Below are 15,841 nucleotides of genomic sequence, written 5' to 3'. Positions count from 1 at the left end.
TGATTGTTATTGTGAAGACATTTTGTGGATTTAAATCATTAGTCAATCGATTGCATCTACAGCTGATTACATCTACAATCAACAAAGGAGATTGCCTTCAGCAATGAGAGACATCTCAGCCAATCAGCTGAAGGCCTTAAAAGGGAGAACTGATGATTTCAGCAGTCAAAAAGAAGAACTGCCATCTCTAACCCAGCTAGCCAGCTGCTCCTGCGGAATTCATTGAAACCTTCATGAGTTCCCAGTTTTTAGCCTGCCCTACAGAATTCGGACTTATCCATCCCACAGTTGCATGAGCCAATTCCTATAATAAACCTCATAATATTTACATTATAGAACCTGTAATAGACAACCCTGGCTAAGACACAGCCCTTCAAACTGAGACTGAGGAAAGTGTCTTTTCTTCCCTAGTTGCAGAGATTTCAGGATATGACAGTGACATTGCTGAGGGCCACTTTTGTCTGTTAGCAGAGCAGGAAGCTGAAGAGGAGCAGAGGGAGAGAGAAAAGAAACACGTGTGTGTGAGAGCGAGTGAGCCAGAGCGTGAGCTGATGATGCTTGGCTTCTGGGTCCCAGTTCCTGAGATCCCAGAGTGGGACCCTGGGACCTGCCGGTGGCCCTTTGGTCCTGTAAGTCGCCTCTGTGTTCCTCAGACAAATCGCTGTGTTGCTTGGGCTGGTTCAGGTTAGTTTTTCTGTCACTTGCTACCCAAAGTGTCCTCCTGTCTTCTCTCAGTATGCAGCTCCTTCAGTCCCTGTCCCGGTTCTTGATTGTTTGCTGGGATACTTCTGCATTGATCTGGGCCACACGCCTCGTCCAGCCCTGGGCTGCACCCAGATGCATGTATCACAGAGGAGGTCTCGATAATTCACACCTACAATTCTCAAAGTTTAGCTTTTAAGGCAGTTGTGTTTTTTTTTAACAATTCTCATGACCCAAAACACCCTGAGCTCTTTTCAGCTATTAATTATTTGGCCCTAGTTTTTGTGTGGTCCTAGTAAGGTATTCCTTTTAATTATAGTCCTTGGTAGGCAATGGGTAGTTTTTCCCATATACCTTTCTGTTGTCAACTCTCTGTGCTAGTGTCATACCTTAGACATATATCATGCAAGCACCTGTCTATATTTGTAGTGCTGATCTGTGGGAAATATGTTTTTAAAATACGCTTTTTTAAAAATTCAGTTTTATTGAGATATATTCACATGCCATACAATCATCCATGGTGTAGAATCAACTGTTCACAGTACCATCCCACAGTTGTGCATTCATCACTCCAATCTACTTTTTAACATGGAAATACACTTTTAAACAACCCCTTTCAATCCTATTTGCCTTCAATATAGCTCTGATACTTATAATCCCATTAACAAACAATCATCACCCCATCCATTACCATACCTTTGAATTCACCATCATTAACATATATGAACATACCAGGTCATCATTCCCCCTTCACTAGCTACTGTCTATCACTAGGTCCCCAATATTCTACGTTATAAGACATTGATTTTACATTGTTCAGGGAGTTCAGAGAAGTGGTGACATACAATATTTCTTTTTATGTGTCTGACTTACTACACTCAGCATTAGGTCTTCAAGTTTCATCCATGTTGGCATATGTTTCAGTACTTCGTTCCTTTTTACCGCTGCATAATATTCCATCCTATGTATATACCAGATTTTGTTTATCCACTCATCTGCTGAAGAACACTTAGATTGTTTCCATCTCTTGGCAACTGTGAACAATGCTGCTATGAATATCGGTGTACAAATGTCTGTTGGTGTCACTGCTTTCAGATCTTCTGGGTATATATCGAGAAGTGAAATTGCCGGATCACAGAGTAACTCAATGTCTAGTTTTCTGAGGAACCACCAAAGTGTTTTCTACAGCAGCTGAACCATCATACAGTCTCACCAGCAATGAATAAGAGTTTCAATTTCTCCACATCCTCTCCAGCATTTATTGTTTCCTGTTTGTTTAATGACTTTTTTTTTAATTAAGATGATACTGATTTCCTTTTATTTCTCTTTCATCAGAATTGTAAAGTTCTGGATCTGTCCTCTTTTTGATTTGACAACAGCACATTTCAGTAGAGGCTGACACACACACACAAACACACACACACACACACACACAAAAGAAAGGGACTTGGTCTCTCTTCCACCACATTTGTTTTGCGTTTAGATTGCCATCTCTCTAGATATCATTCTAATTGCTATCGCACAAATCTAAGGAAATGTGGAACTTCGGGAAGTGCTCAAAATTTGGGTGCCTTTTCTTTCCTTTGACAAAAAGCTTTAAGCCTTCGCTTTGAGCAGAAAATGAGTAACTTGCAGGTAAAGCACAGACAGGAAAACTTACTTTTTCCTGGAAATCTGTCCCTCACTGAATGATTCCTGTCTCTATCAACTGTACCTCTGGTTGTGACAACCGAGGTTAAAAATTGGCTATTTCCTTCCTCTTTAGAGTTTTTTTCTCTATGATTTAAAACCATCATACATGAGCTACAATAGGGCTAAAAAGTTTGCCTCAAGTACAGGTGAATAATGGATAAGCAGGTTCTCTCTCTCTAGGATTATATTCTAGCAGACCACACTGTCTCTAAATATCTACATAAAAATCAAAGTAGTTGAAGTATAAATTAGTGAGTAGAAGAGTCAAATGTAAAGATGATTACCAATAAAAGTTGAGACAACTTAGTTGTATTATTTCTTCTAGCAGCATTGAATTCAGAGCCAAATCTTGGATTTCATCAGGCACCATCTAATTCAGTTCTGACTTTTTCTTGAATGGCTTTGTATCTGATAAGCCTTTGGAGACCTTCTCCTAACAGAGACAAACCTCCTTTAGATCAATTCTTGTGTTCTAAACACAAGCACCAAAAGTTCCTGACTCTTCCCTCCCTGGGTCGCCCAGATGAGGCTGCCCAGTAAAGTCACCTGGAAGGTGATTCTGTTTTCTGGGTGGTATAGGAGAAATCCTCTATAATGACTGAACTAAGCTGTCATCCAATAAATATTTATTGAATACCCAATAAAGGAGGGAAACTAATGCTGAAGACAGCAGAGGAGGCCAGAAGCCAGGGAGCCAGCTGCCATGGAGGCTCTAAGGAAAAGCGCAAAATGGGAGAAGTATATCTGCTTCTTCCCTGCTTTAAGGTCTCTTCCTCACTTTTCAGCTATTCTCTTTCCAAAATAACCGGTGTGCTCATGCTGTCCCATCTCACCCCAGACCTGCCATTCATTCATTCCTACCTGCAGACATTTATTCATTCAACAAATATAAATTGGGTGCCCACTATGTACCAGGCAATGTTGATATAGCAGTGAATAAGCAAAGTCACCCGCCATCAAGGAACCTGTATCCTAGTGGGAACAGATGGACGGAGAAAGAAATATATAACAGCTCAGATGTTGATAAGTGCTGTGGAGAAAAATTAAGTAGGTTGAGGGGGATGGAGAGTAGGGGTGCATGTGCTATTTTTTATAGGGTCATCCAAGAAGGTCTGATTGGAAAAGTGATATTTGGGTGAAAATGGAAAGGAAGTGAGGGGCCCGAGATGTGTGGATAGGGGATCACAGGATAAGAGGGTTCACCCATGGGAAACCACAAATCCATGACCCTGAGGCAGGAGAATGCTTGGAAGGTTGTAGAAAGAACAGAGAATGCTGTGTGGCTGGAGTCACATGAGAAGGGGGAACGGGAGGAGAGAAAGCTTGGCAGGTGAGCAGGCTCCAGATCTCACATATAATAGGCTACTGTGAGGATTTCATCTCCTCAGGATTTTGCCTCTTCTCTGTGTGAGATGGGAGCCCCTGGAGGGTTGTGAGCAAAGGAATGACATGAGCTGCCTTACCTTTTAGAGGAATCACTTTGAGTGTTGTGTTGAGAAGAGATTGGCTTGTGTGGGGCGGGGGCAACAGCAGAAGGCAGGAGACCAGGTGGAAGCTGTTACCATGATTCCAGCAAAAGATGGAGGTAGTTTTGGAGGTAGTGAGAAGTGGTCAGACTTTGAGTATACTTTGAAGGTAAAGCCAATGGGATTGGCTGATGGAGGAGAAAAGCATAAATGAATTATTCTATTAAGAAAATTACCATGATGGAGATATTGCAGTGCACAGTGGAAGCAGAAGAGAATGTGTTACTAGATTTGGCTACAAAGCAAGTTCCTCCACTGAAATGTAAATTCAGTTCAATACTGTGTCCCAAGCTTCTAGGAAAGGGCCTGGCACATAGAAGGGTTCAGTAAATGTATGTTGAATTAATTAAAGTTGAGGAACTTAGTAACGGCTTGCCAGAGGAGTGTTTGAGTTGAGACTTAAAGGGTGAAAGGATCTTTCCTGGTGACAAATGGTCCATGGGCCAAACTTATCCACGATCCTGACTCCTATCCCCACCGCGAAGGTAAAATTATCTTTCCTTAAGTGTAAGCTTAGAGAGGAGGAGGAGGGTTTAAATCATAGATCTCTAAATTTCTAAGACGCTTTACATCAGTCAGTATTCAAGATAGGGGTTAAAAGAAAAGAATTCCTGTTATCCATTAAAGCAACAGTTTTGAACTGGGTCCATTTCGCAGTCCCACCCCCGCCTCCCAGGACAAAGGGCAATACCTGAAGTCATTTTTTATTGTCCTAACCTGGAGGTGGGGTGGGGATGCCCCTGGCTTCTAGTGGGTAGAGGCCAGTGATGCTGCGAAACATCCTAGAGTTCACAGACAGTTCCCACAACAAAGAATTATCTGGCCCAAATGTCAATAGTGGGGAAGTTGAGAAATTCTGCATTAAAGCAACTCATTACAGTGTGAGTGATTGACAACTCTTCCTGGAGGCATTTACACTTTAAAATAGGACTTCCCAACCCAATTTGAATATGTAGTTGGTGGGAAAATTGGAGGAGGGCTAGCAAACAGGCAAGGAGTGGAAGCTGGTACAAATGGCTGGGCCACTCCTCAGACAGCAGGCACAAGCCCCAATCCTATGAATAAAAATAGCAGCTGCTGAATATTAACACCAACCTGCAGAGATTTTTAGCTGATTTACCTCTCCTGGGGGACCTACCCAGGCTCTGCCTACTCTCTGCATCCCTGGACTCATTTATTCTCTGCCAAGATCCCAATGGCTCAAAACAGAATTGACAGTCTACAACCCCAGTTCTAATGCCATGAGGCCTGAACAACTAAGGTCAGAGCACAACTCTAGGTGATATTAGGTAAAAATAAGTGTAAGACATGGCTCCCCTCCACAAGGAGAAAAGCATAATTTCCTCTCTTGTTAATCTTGACCGATTGCTTTAATATCATCCTTTAAAATAACTCTTGAATTCCAGGTTAAGAGGTCTCAAACTTACCAGCCCCAAAATGCCTTGTCCCAACCTCTCTTTAAAATATATATGAAGACACACAAAAAAACTCAAATTGCAACTGGATATAAAATAAGGACAATCATCTGGGAGGCTTGTCCACTAATCCAGTGTCGACATGGCTATATTGACAACAGAAACTTGTCCAAATATCCATTTTCTCCATAAGCACAAAACTTCAAAAGGAGGTCTTTTGAAAAGAAGTTAAAACTAAAATAATAAAAAACATACTTATGAACAGAATGTAAGTAGGGAAATCTATCTCAGAATATAAAAGATCAACTGGGTAAAAATTGAGTAAAGATCAGATAATCTGAATGACATAATTAACAAGCATCAGCTAATAGATATCTGTCAAGTTTTGCATTTAACAGAGATTCTGTCTTATTTTCAAATGCCCATAGAATATTTAGCAAAACTGCCACAAAGAAAGTTTCAATACATTTAGAAAATCACTAATTGCACAGACCATATTCTCTCACCTCAGTGCGGTAAGACTAGAAATGAACCACAGATTAGACCAGGATGGGGGACTAGGCATAAATTCTACTTCGCTCTTCCCATCCTGAAGCCCCACAGTTAACAACAAAAAAAGTGTTTAGAAAAAATAATAAATCTGCTACAGCACTGGATGAAAATTAGGATGGCTCAAGTCATTAGAAATTGTAAAGAAAGAAGGCAGACAGGGTTTGACTGAAGGAGAAAACTCAAACCCAAAAACACCCAAAGAGGACTACAGCAATAGTTCAGATGCTGTGACTATGTTTCAGGCTCAGAAGTGCAAATACTCAAATTCCCATCAGGGGATTGGCTTCAGAACTAGAATTAGGAGGAGCCCTCTTGGTCTCCCCTCCTGATTTCCCTACCAATCCCAGCCAAGCAGCTGGTAAGGCAGATGTCTGCCTTCAAGGGTGGGAGGGATGAGAGCCTCTATACTCAGAAGCCATGCTACTGGGACAGTCTACTCTGTAGCACACTTGTCTGTCCCCCACCCCAATCACTGGGGATACGCTTCAGGAAACAGATATGGCACTCACAATCAAGGAATCTCAAACACGAAGATGATTACCCAACCAGTGATCACCATGAAAGAGAGGCACCAAACTTAACAAAGAGAAGAGCCATCCTAAAGAAAGAATTAGCAGAACAGGCTATTGTAACCATGAAACAAAAATAGTCTGTCATAGAAAAAATAACAATTGTAAATCCTGGAAATGAAAAATGCATTATTGAAATTAAAAAAAAAATAAAATAAAATAGATAAGAAATAGCTGAAAAGAGAATTAGTGAACTGGCAGATAAGTCTAAAGAAATTGCTCATAATTTGTCCCAGAGTTTAAAGCAAATGGGAAATGTGGGGGAAAAAAAAAAAGGTTAAGAGACATGTAGTTTAGAGTAAAAGGACACATGTAATGAGAGTTTTGAAGAAGAGAGTAAAAACGATAGGGAAGAGGCTCCTTTTGAAGATATGGTAGCTAATTTTCTAGAATTGATAAAATGCATAAATTCTCAAATTAGGGAAAAGTAAAAATAAATCCATGCTTGAAAAGTGTAGTAAAACCTCAGATTACCAAAGATAGAGAAGATCTAAGAAGTCCTTATATATTGCTGGAGGGAATACGAAATGGTACAATCACTTTCATAAACAGTTGGCAGTTTCCTGTAAAGTGAAACACACACTTACCCTAAGACCCAACCATCTAGATATTTACTTAAGAGAAATGAAGATATATGTCCACAAAAAACCTGTGTGTTTTTTTAATAGCACCTTATTCATAACTACCCAAAACTGGAAACAGCCCAAAAGTCCTTTAGCTAGTGAATAGATAAACAAACTGTGGTACATCTATACAATGAGATACTATTCAGCAGTTAAAAAGTAACAAACTATAGCATGGACGAATCTCAAAGCACTATGCTAAATGAAAGAAGTCAGACTGAACAGCTACATACAATGTGATACCATTTATATGATATTCAGGAAAAAGTAAGACTATAGGGACAGATCAGCAGTTGCCATAAGCTGAGACTGGGGGAAGGAAATTAACTACAAATGGGCACTATGGAATTTTTTCAGGTGATAAAAATATTCTATATTTGGGTGGCTGCCAAATTGTATATGTTTGTCAAAATTCATAGAACTGTACACCTAAAAAGGGTGAATTTTACTGTATGTAAATTATATCTTGATAAAACTGACTTTACTATTTTTAACATTTTAAAGAAGAAAAAAGCACCCAAAGAAAAAAAAAGATTACTATAAAAGAATTACAGGAATTAAGGAAACAGACTGGCAAACAGACTTCTCAAAAGCAACAGGAATAGTCAGAAGACAATGGAATAATAAATGCTAAGAGATAATAATGTCAACCTAGAATTATGTACCCTCCTCCTCCCACCAAAAAAGACTATCTTTCAAGAATGAGGGTAAAACAATTTTTTAAAACCTGAAGGAATTCACCTTCAACCAACTCCAGTAAAGGAATTTCTAAAAGATGTAAAGGAATAAAGAAAATTATCCCAGAAGATCTGAGGTATAGAAAGGGCCAGTTAATATGAGTGGGAAGGTAAGCCCCCAAAGAGCAGGGACTTCACTGTGTTTACAGCTGAATCCCCAGCCCTATTACAGGTGTTCAAAAAAGATAATGTTAACACAGTGTAGCACAATGAATTGTGTGGTGGACAACGTCCATGAGTAACTGTACAAATATCAAGAAGTTCTTTCATGAACTACAGCAAATGTATGACACTATTAGTAGGAGTTAATAATAGAGGGGTATATGGGAAAAATGTATCTATGCAAACTATGGACTATAATTAATAGTAATATGTTAATATTCTTTCATCAACAGTAACAAACATAGTACATCAATACTAGGGGTTAATAAAGGGGGGATAAGGGGCACGGAGGGATCTGGGTTTTCTTTTTTATTTTTATTTCTTTTCTGGAGTAGTGAAAGTGACCTAAAATCAATCATGAGGATATATGTGATGTTATGGTGAGTCAGTGATTGTATACATCGGATGGATTGTATGGTGTATGAACATAGCTCAATAAAATTTCATTAAAAATATATTATTAATGACAAAGTAAAAAAAAAACTGTACAGTATAAAAGCCTGGAAGACAGCATGTCAATCAAGTTATCAGGGTTAAAAGGAACAAATAAAACAAACAAATCCTCTAATGGGATGAAATGAGAACACAGCATCACTTCTGTGATGTTCCTTCCAAAGATACATAACTTGAACTCATGAGGTTCTCATGAGGAAACAACAAACCCAAATTAAAGAACATTCTACAAAACACATGACCAGAAATTCTCAAAAAGTCAAGGCCATGAAAGCCAAGGAAAGACTGAGGAACAGTTCCATACTGAAGGAGTCTATCGAGAAATCATAAATAACTGCAGCAGATGATTCTGGACTGAATCCGTATTTTATAAAGGACATTATAAGTGTAAATTTTCTGATTTTGATGGTTTGGTTGTGGTTATGAATCCATAAAGTATTCCAAATGATGGGGCATAGATGTTAGGAAAAAGTTCTGTGTACAGTATTTGCAACTTTTCTCTAAATTAAAGATGGCATAAAAATAACATAATACATGCAAAGAAAAATAATACAACTCAAAAAATAGAAAATAATATTTATTTACTCTGACAATTATATATATATATATATACACACACACACACACACACTCATACATATATGTAAGTGTGTGTGTGTGTGTTGGCACAGGCATCAAGACAGATGGAAAGAAACATAGGAAATTATAGAAATTGTGGGCAGGCCTTAAATTCCCATTAACTGTAAAAATTAGGCTTTGAGGCATGTGCTGGTTTGGATCTATTATGTCCCCTAGAAAACCCATGTTCTTTTAATCCAATCTTGTGGGGGCAGACCTATTGTGGGTGGGAATTTTCGATTTGTTTATTTCCATGGAGATGCGACCCTGACCATTCAAGGTGGGCCTTAATTAGTTTACTGGCATCCTGTATAAGAGGATAAAAGGCAGGGACATTTTGAAGAGAACAGAGAGATGCTTGGGAGGCAGAAAGACATCTGGAGTTGGTAAGCTAAGAGATAAAGCTCAGAGTTTGCCCTGGCAAAGCTGAGAGTTTGGGGAGAAGCTAAGATATATAATCCAGCATTTGCCCCCGGGAAAAGCTAAGAGGGAAGCTAAGAAAGACACTTAGACAGAAGCCCAGAGACATTCTAGAGAAAGCCATTTTGAAACCAGAGCCCAGGAGAGAAGGACCAGCAGAGGTCACCATGTGTCTTACCGTGTAACAGAGGAACCCCAGATGCCAGCGGCCTTTCTTCAGAGAAGGTATCCTCTTGTTGATGCCTTAGTTTGGACACTTTTATGACCTTAGTACTGTAAAGTTATGAACTAATAAACCCCCATTGTAAAAGCCCATCTATTTCTGGTATTTTGCGTTGTGCAGCTTTAGCAAACCGGAACAAAGCAACTTTATCTATATCCCTCAGGCAGGAAGCCCCAAGTGATATCTAGATTACAATATTATTTGCTGAATAGAGAAGGAAATACATGAAAATATTAAGAATGGTCACCTGTAGAACTATAAATGGTTTTGTTTTCTCCTTTCACCTATCTGTACATTCTAAAATGTCAAGGAAATTTAGGTATTACTTTGGAAAGAATAAAAGTTAAGTCAATGTAAAAACAAAAAAGATAGGTTAGATAAATAGGTGATGAACAAATAAATTATTACATAGGGGCATAAATCTAAACAAACATTTTCATTAAATAATGTCTTATATGTATTGTTAAAAAATAAACAAGATAGAACAAAAATAGTGGACAATAAGATTTGAGCTGGGAGAGGGTGATCAGACTTAGAGCAATGGAATAACTTGTAATTTCTGAGGTATGAGGTAAAGATCGATTAATTTTAGACTTTGTAAATTAAACATGGAAGAAAGTATTTCAAAGGTAATCATTAAGAGAATAAAGAAGGTAAAACGTCCTAGCTAACTGAGCAAAAACTAGGAAAAAGGAGAGGGAAATTTTCAATTAACCCAATAGAATGCTGGAAAGGAGGAAAGTATAGATAAGGTAGAAAAATTAGAAAGTAAAAAAATAAGAGGGCAGAAAGAAATCCAAATATTTCAGAAATAGTTGTAAATAGACTAAACTTTCCATTTAAAAGGCAGATTGTTACATTAGATTAAAAACAAATCCCTCTAAAAGCTACTGAAAGATACCTATCTAAAACACAAGAAAACAGAAGGATTGAAAATCAAAGGACAGAAAAAGAAATACAGTCCCACAAGTCTTTAACTCAAACCCTAGAGCCAAATTCAGATTTTTTTTTTAATTTCAGAACTTAATACAAAGTATATGTTATATATTACGTAATACCCCCATTGGGGTTGGGGCAGCATCCCACAATCAAGCACAGTAATATTTTTGAAAGAAACATATAAATATGCATATTAAGTGGAATAAATAAAGACTATAAATAGACTCAATCAGCATGGTTAGGTTTGCTGCCAAAAGAATTATGAAAAAAACTGTTGTTTTCAGAGCTTTTTGGTTTTCAGAAGTACAGATATGAAATTCAGACCAAAACCAGACAAATATTATCCAAAAGAAAGCTGGAAAACTTGCACCAATATCAAACAAAACAGATTCTAGGGCAAACAGTATTATTAGGGATTACTAAACAAGGATGTTTTTAAAAGCTTCAGTTCACCAAGAGGATATAACAAATCTAAACTTAGGTACTCCTGGTAAGATAGCCTTGAAAAATTGATAGTACAATAAGGAAAATTTATTGTACACACCAAATAATTTCCCATTTATTATACACTGTTCAGTATTTCAGTGTGTGTCTTTTCTTCCCAATGAGATTACAATAAACCGGTGATGAGTGGGTGGTGCGACAGAACGGAAGGGTGTTTTCATGGAATGCCTCCTAAATGAAAGTCTCCCAGCAAAGCTTTATATATTCATTACTTCCTTAGAGCTACTCGACCTTAGGAAGTTGGGATGGCTGTCCCCTTGTTGCAACGAGAGAGAAAATAATTTGCCCAAAGTCACACTGCTAAGTATCAGAACTTGTATTCAAACGCAGTTCGGTTTGACTACAAAGATGCAAGACCTTTTCAACGGATCATGAAATAAACATAAGATATTGTCCCTTGATTTAGTGAAATTAAAATGGCAGCCATTATTCAGAATGAATTGAAATCGGTACTAAGGACTTCTACATACTATCAGTCATCGTTTTCTAGGAGGCATATTATCAAGCATCCAGGCAGAGGAGACACAGTCTAAGAGCTACACAGTTGTTATCCTCCTACATCTCCCCAAACCTTACCATTTTCTCCCTGCCTTTAGGCAGCTTCTAAATTGGATGAATTCAGAATCCCAAGGCATCCTGATATCTCCCAGCCTAAACACACATTATGGTTTTGACACAAAAATGCAGAGTTGTCTGGGTAGGGAGTGAATTTAGAATTTCAAATGTAAAGCCTTTTTACACCTATTTAATTTTTTTCTACTCTCATGCACCAATTATCCTCCATAAAACAGAAAAGGAAAATAAAACTAAAATTGGTCACAATAACAGCAGTTGGCATAAAAATATAGTCATAAATAAAGTCTAGAAATAAAAGCAACATATTGGCCCTTATGTTTAAAGTACCGCAATTGTACAGGGTGTATACTTCTCTTCACCAGTGACATCAGAGAATGCTCAAGACAAAACACGTTTGCATCGTCTGACAAAGCACCTTGCAGCAAGATGGAGACGAGCATATTCAACAATCCACCACAAGAGGGCGATCAACAAAAGGGAGTGAAAGGTCACTCTCCTCCAGCAAACACCGGAAGAATAAATCCAAGTCTAAGGAGATTGGAGATATTTTTATAATCAAGGGCTGCTGCCAGAATTGGTAAAACAATGATCCAAATTAAGATTTGTTTTTCTCCAATACTATTTTTGTGTTAACACCACTCCATAATGAATTCTTAGAAATACTATATGAAGAATAACAGATTTTCCCCTTTGTCTGGTAAAACAGAAACCAAATGAATTATTCACATGAAGCAATTCCTGTTAAGTGTCAACAGTAAGTGGATTTTATTTTAGGTAGACTTAAGGGAAAAAAAGAAGGGCAATGAAAGGGTTTCAACCTGCCTTACCAATTAAAAAGGAAAGGAAGAAGTGAATTTAAATCTTGTAACCCTTCTATACTACTGAGAGTTCAAGAACTTGAGTTCAAATTCCAGTTTTATGTTTCAAAAGTTACATAGCAGCTGTCTTAGCCTGTCTCTCCATATAATTGGTACAGGGTTTCTCTCAGACAACAGATAACTCATTCCTTCACGTGGCTTCCATGGACAGATCCATTCTATAGATCTGATTCATCACTCAAGAATTCACTGGGCTTCCAGCTACTTCCCAGCCAAGAAATGGTGTGTGTGTGTTTGCAGGTCTGAGCAAGTTCCGAGGTCAGGCAGCTCTGGGTTTGAATGCTGACCCCACTTCTTACTAGCTTTATTTAACTTTGGTCAGTCTCTTAATCTGTCTGAGCTTCTGATTCCTTATCTGTAAAATGGACACAATAGTACTCAAGATAGAGTGATTGTAAGGATTCGGTGGAATAAATAATGATAGGCACATAGCAGGGTGCTTAGTCCAAGACTGTGCTCAATAAATGCTATTATAATTCTTTCATTTGCAAATATCTATTGAGCACCTACAATGTGCCTGGTACTATTCTAGAAGCTTGGGATGCATCCATGACAAGATAGCTATTGACACCTGCCCTTGTGGGCTTACACTCGAGAAAGGTGAGGCAGAGAGTAAACAACAGGCCTTCTAAATAAATAATGTAGGCTAGAAGACAAGAGGGTAATAAGTGCTATGAAAGGAAAAAGGTAGAGGAGGATAGAAAGACTTGACAGGGCTGGGCTACAGTTTTAAATAGGGCAGTCAGATAGGACACCTTTATAAGATGGGGCTTGAGTAAAGAATTGGAGAAGGTGAAGGGGATACCATGTAACTATGGCAGGGGGAGGGCATTTCAGGAAGAGGGAACAGCCAGTTCAAAGGCCCTGGGACAGGAGCATACCTGGCTTGTTCCAGTAACAGCAAAGGAGCTCAGTGCAGCAGGAGTGGAGAAGACATCTCCAAACTGGATAACCATTCTCACATCAAACCACAGGAGGTTCAAAATGAAACACGGAGTCTTCTCTCCCTGTAAAACCCATCAAAATTTCCCTCGTCATTAGTATTACATCCTTCCAAGTTCAAAACTTTGAAGTCATTTTTCCCCTACTCTATTTCACTCCTAATAGTTTATGACTTTGTGTGTGTGTGTGTGTGTGTGTGTGTGTATCTTCGGATTTATCCTTTTCTTTCCATCTCCACTGTCACCACATGGAAATGAATTAACACTTGGCCCTAAGACTAAAAATGGTATCGTGCCCTTCTTTATAAGTTTACAAAAGTTTGCAAAACTTTTTGGAAGCCAATGATTGCTAATACTGAGGTGCCCCTGCTTCGTTCCTGAGTGTGTGCTTAATCTGTCAAGTATCCAATACAGCCATCCCCGTCTGCATTCTTATCACCCACCTAACCTTCGGATTAGTACAGTTGTTTTTTACCTAGTCTCCCCCTTCAGTACCTCTCAGCTATACCATATGACACAAACTTTCCGATTGAGCTTTCAAAGACCTTGCCTTTATTAGTCATCTCCATACTTAAGTACTTGTAATGACCACTTATTACTTTCCAGATAAAGTCCAAATTCCAATGCTGCCACTCATAATTATGAATAACTTGAGAACAGAAAACCAAGTTTTAAAACTCCTTTTATACTTCCAAAAATGCTTAGCATCAAGGACTATACTGGTAAACACTCAACGCTTGTTGAATTGATTTACCAAGAAAAAGAATAGAAGAGAATAGAATAAAAAAGAAAAGAATCCAATAGAAAAGAAAAAGTGATACTCACATAGTGTCAAGTTCTTGAGCAGTGACACCAGGAAGTTGACAGCCAGGTGGAAGTTGTACAGAAGCTCATCGGCTGTCATCTTCACATGACCAACAGCCACCGCCAGAAGCAGCATCTTCCTGATCTGGAAGTGAATCGCCAATGTCTCCTCATGGACTGTGGCCACCAGTTGTCATTGTGGGAAGGCAGAGAAGGGAACTTGCTAGCCTCACTCAGACCCGGGTTGGGGATCTGTGGGATCTGCCTGATCAGGGATACAGAGGCCAAAAAGGCGTCATACTTCTTGGCCAGTTTCTTGACCAGTTTCTCGACCAGTTTCTCATTCTCCTTGTGTTCCTTCAATGCCTCAATGTCCGTGTGGGGGGATATCCACAGCTTTAACTTCGACCTGGTGCTGCTGGTTCCCCAGGACATAGAGGAGAACTTGGGGCAGGAAGTGCACTTAAGTCAGATGGTGCCTGAGAAACGTTTGTCCTGAGGATCACAGTTCTTCAAGCTGTTTGGTTAGCTCCGCCTTTTCCAAAACATTTGCACGCTGGCACTGGTTCCGGGACAGGAGCCACACAGAGGGTGTTGCTAGAGACTCTGCTCCTCTTGATACCTAGCGCTGCAGTGACCGGAAGAGTGCTTTTTTTTTTTTAAAGTCAAGTTTATTGAGGTATCATTCACATATAGTGATATTTACCCCTTTTCATGCCCAATTCTCTGAGGTTTGACAAACACATAGTCATGTAACTACCATCGCAGCCAAGACGTAGAAAGGTTCTATCAGTCTAAAAAACGGCCCCTTGGCAGTCAACACCTCCTCCTGTAGCCCCCTTTTTCGTTCCTATAGTTGATCTTTTTTCTGTTCCTATAGTTTTGCCTTTTCCAGATATCATAAAAATGGAATCATACAGCCTTTTGGGTCTGGCGTCTTTCCCTTAGCTTAATGCATTTGAGATTCATTCATTTTGCTGCACGTATCAATAGTTTGTTCCTTTTGCGGTGTGTTTTCTAAGGTATGGATGCTCCAGTTTGTTTATCCATTTACTGGCTGAAGAACAGTTGGGTTGTTTCCAATTTGAGGTAATTATGAATAAAGCCACTATAATAATTTGTGTACAGGTTTTTGTGTGAACATATGTTTTTGTTTTTCTTGGGTAAATATACAGAAGTGGGAATGCTTAACTTTTTAAGAAAATGCCAAACTGTTTCCAAAGTGGCTGTAACCATTTTACATTCCTACCAGCACTTGGTATTGTCAGATTTTTTTCTTTCTTTATTATATTACCAATTCTAATAAAACTATCTCATTGTGGTTTTAATTTGCATTTCCTTAGTGGCAATGTTGCACATCTTTTCATGTGCTTACTTGCCAGCTGAATATATTCCTTGGTGAAGTATTACTAAAATCTTTTGCCCTTTTTCTATTGGGTTGTTTGTTTTCTTATTGAGTTTTTGAGAATTCATTATATATTTGGATACAAGTCCTTTATCAGATAAT

General features: G+C 38.7%; 1 pseudogene; it reads right to left on the bottom strand.

The window, feature by feature from the left end:
• The window catches only part of LOC119540823, a 93,218-nt pseudogene that overhangs the window by 49,190 nt on the left and 28,187 nt on the right, over window positions 1-15,841 (bottom strand).

Source organism: Choloepus didactylus, chromosome 7, assembly GCF_015220235.1.
Source record: "Choloepus didactylus isolate mChoDid1 chromosome 7, mChoDid1.pri, whole genome shotgun sequence".
Classification (NCBI taxonomy): domain Eukaryota; kingdom Metazoa; phylum Chordata; class Mammalia; order Pilosa; family Megalonychidae; genus Choloepus; species Choloepus didactylus.
Note: the sequence above shows the minus strand (reverse complement) of the source record. Positions and strands in the feature narration are given on the sequence as shown.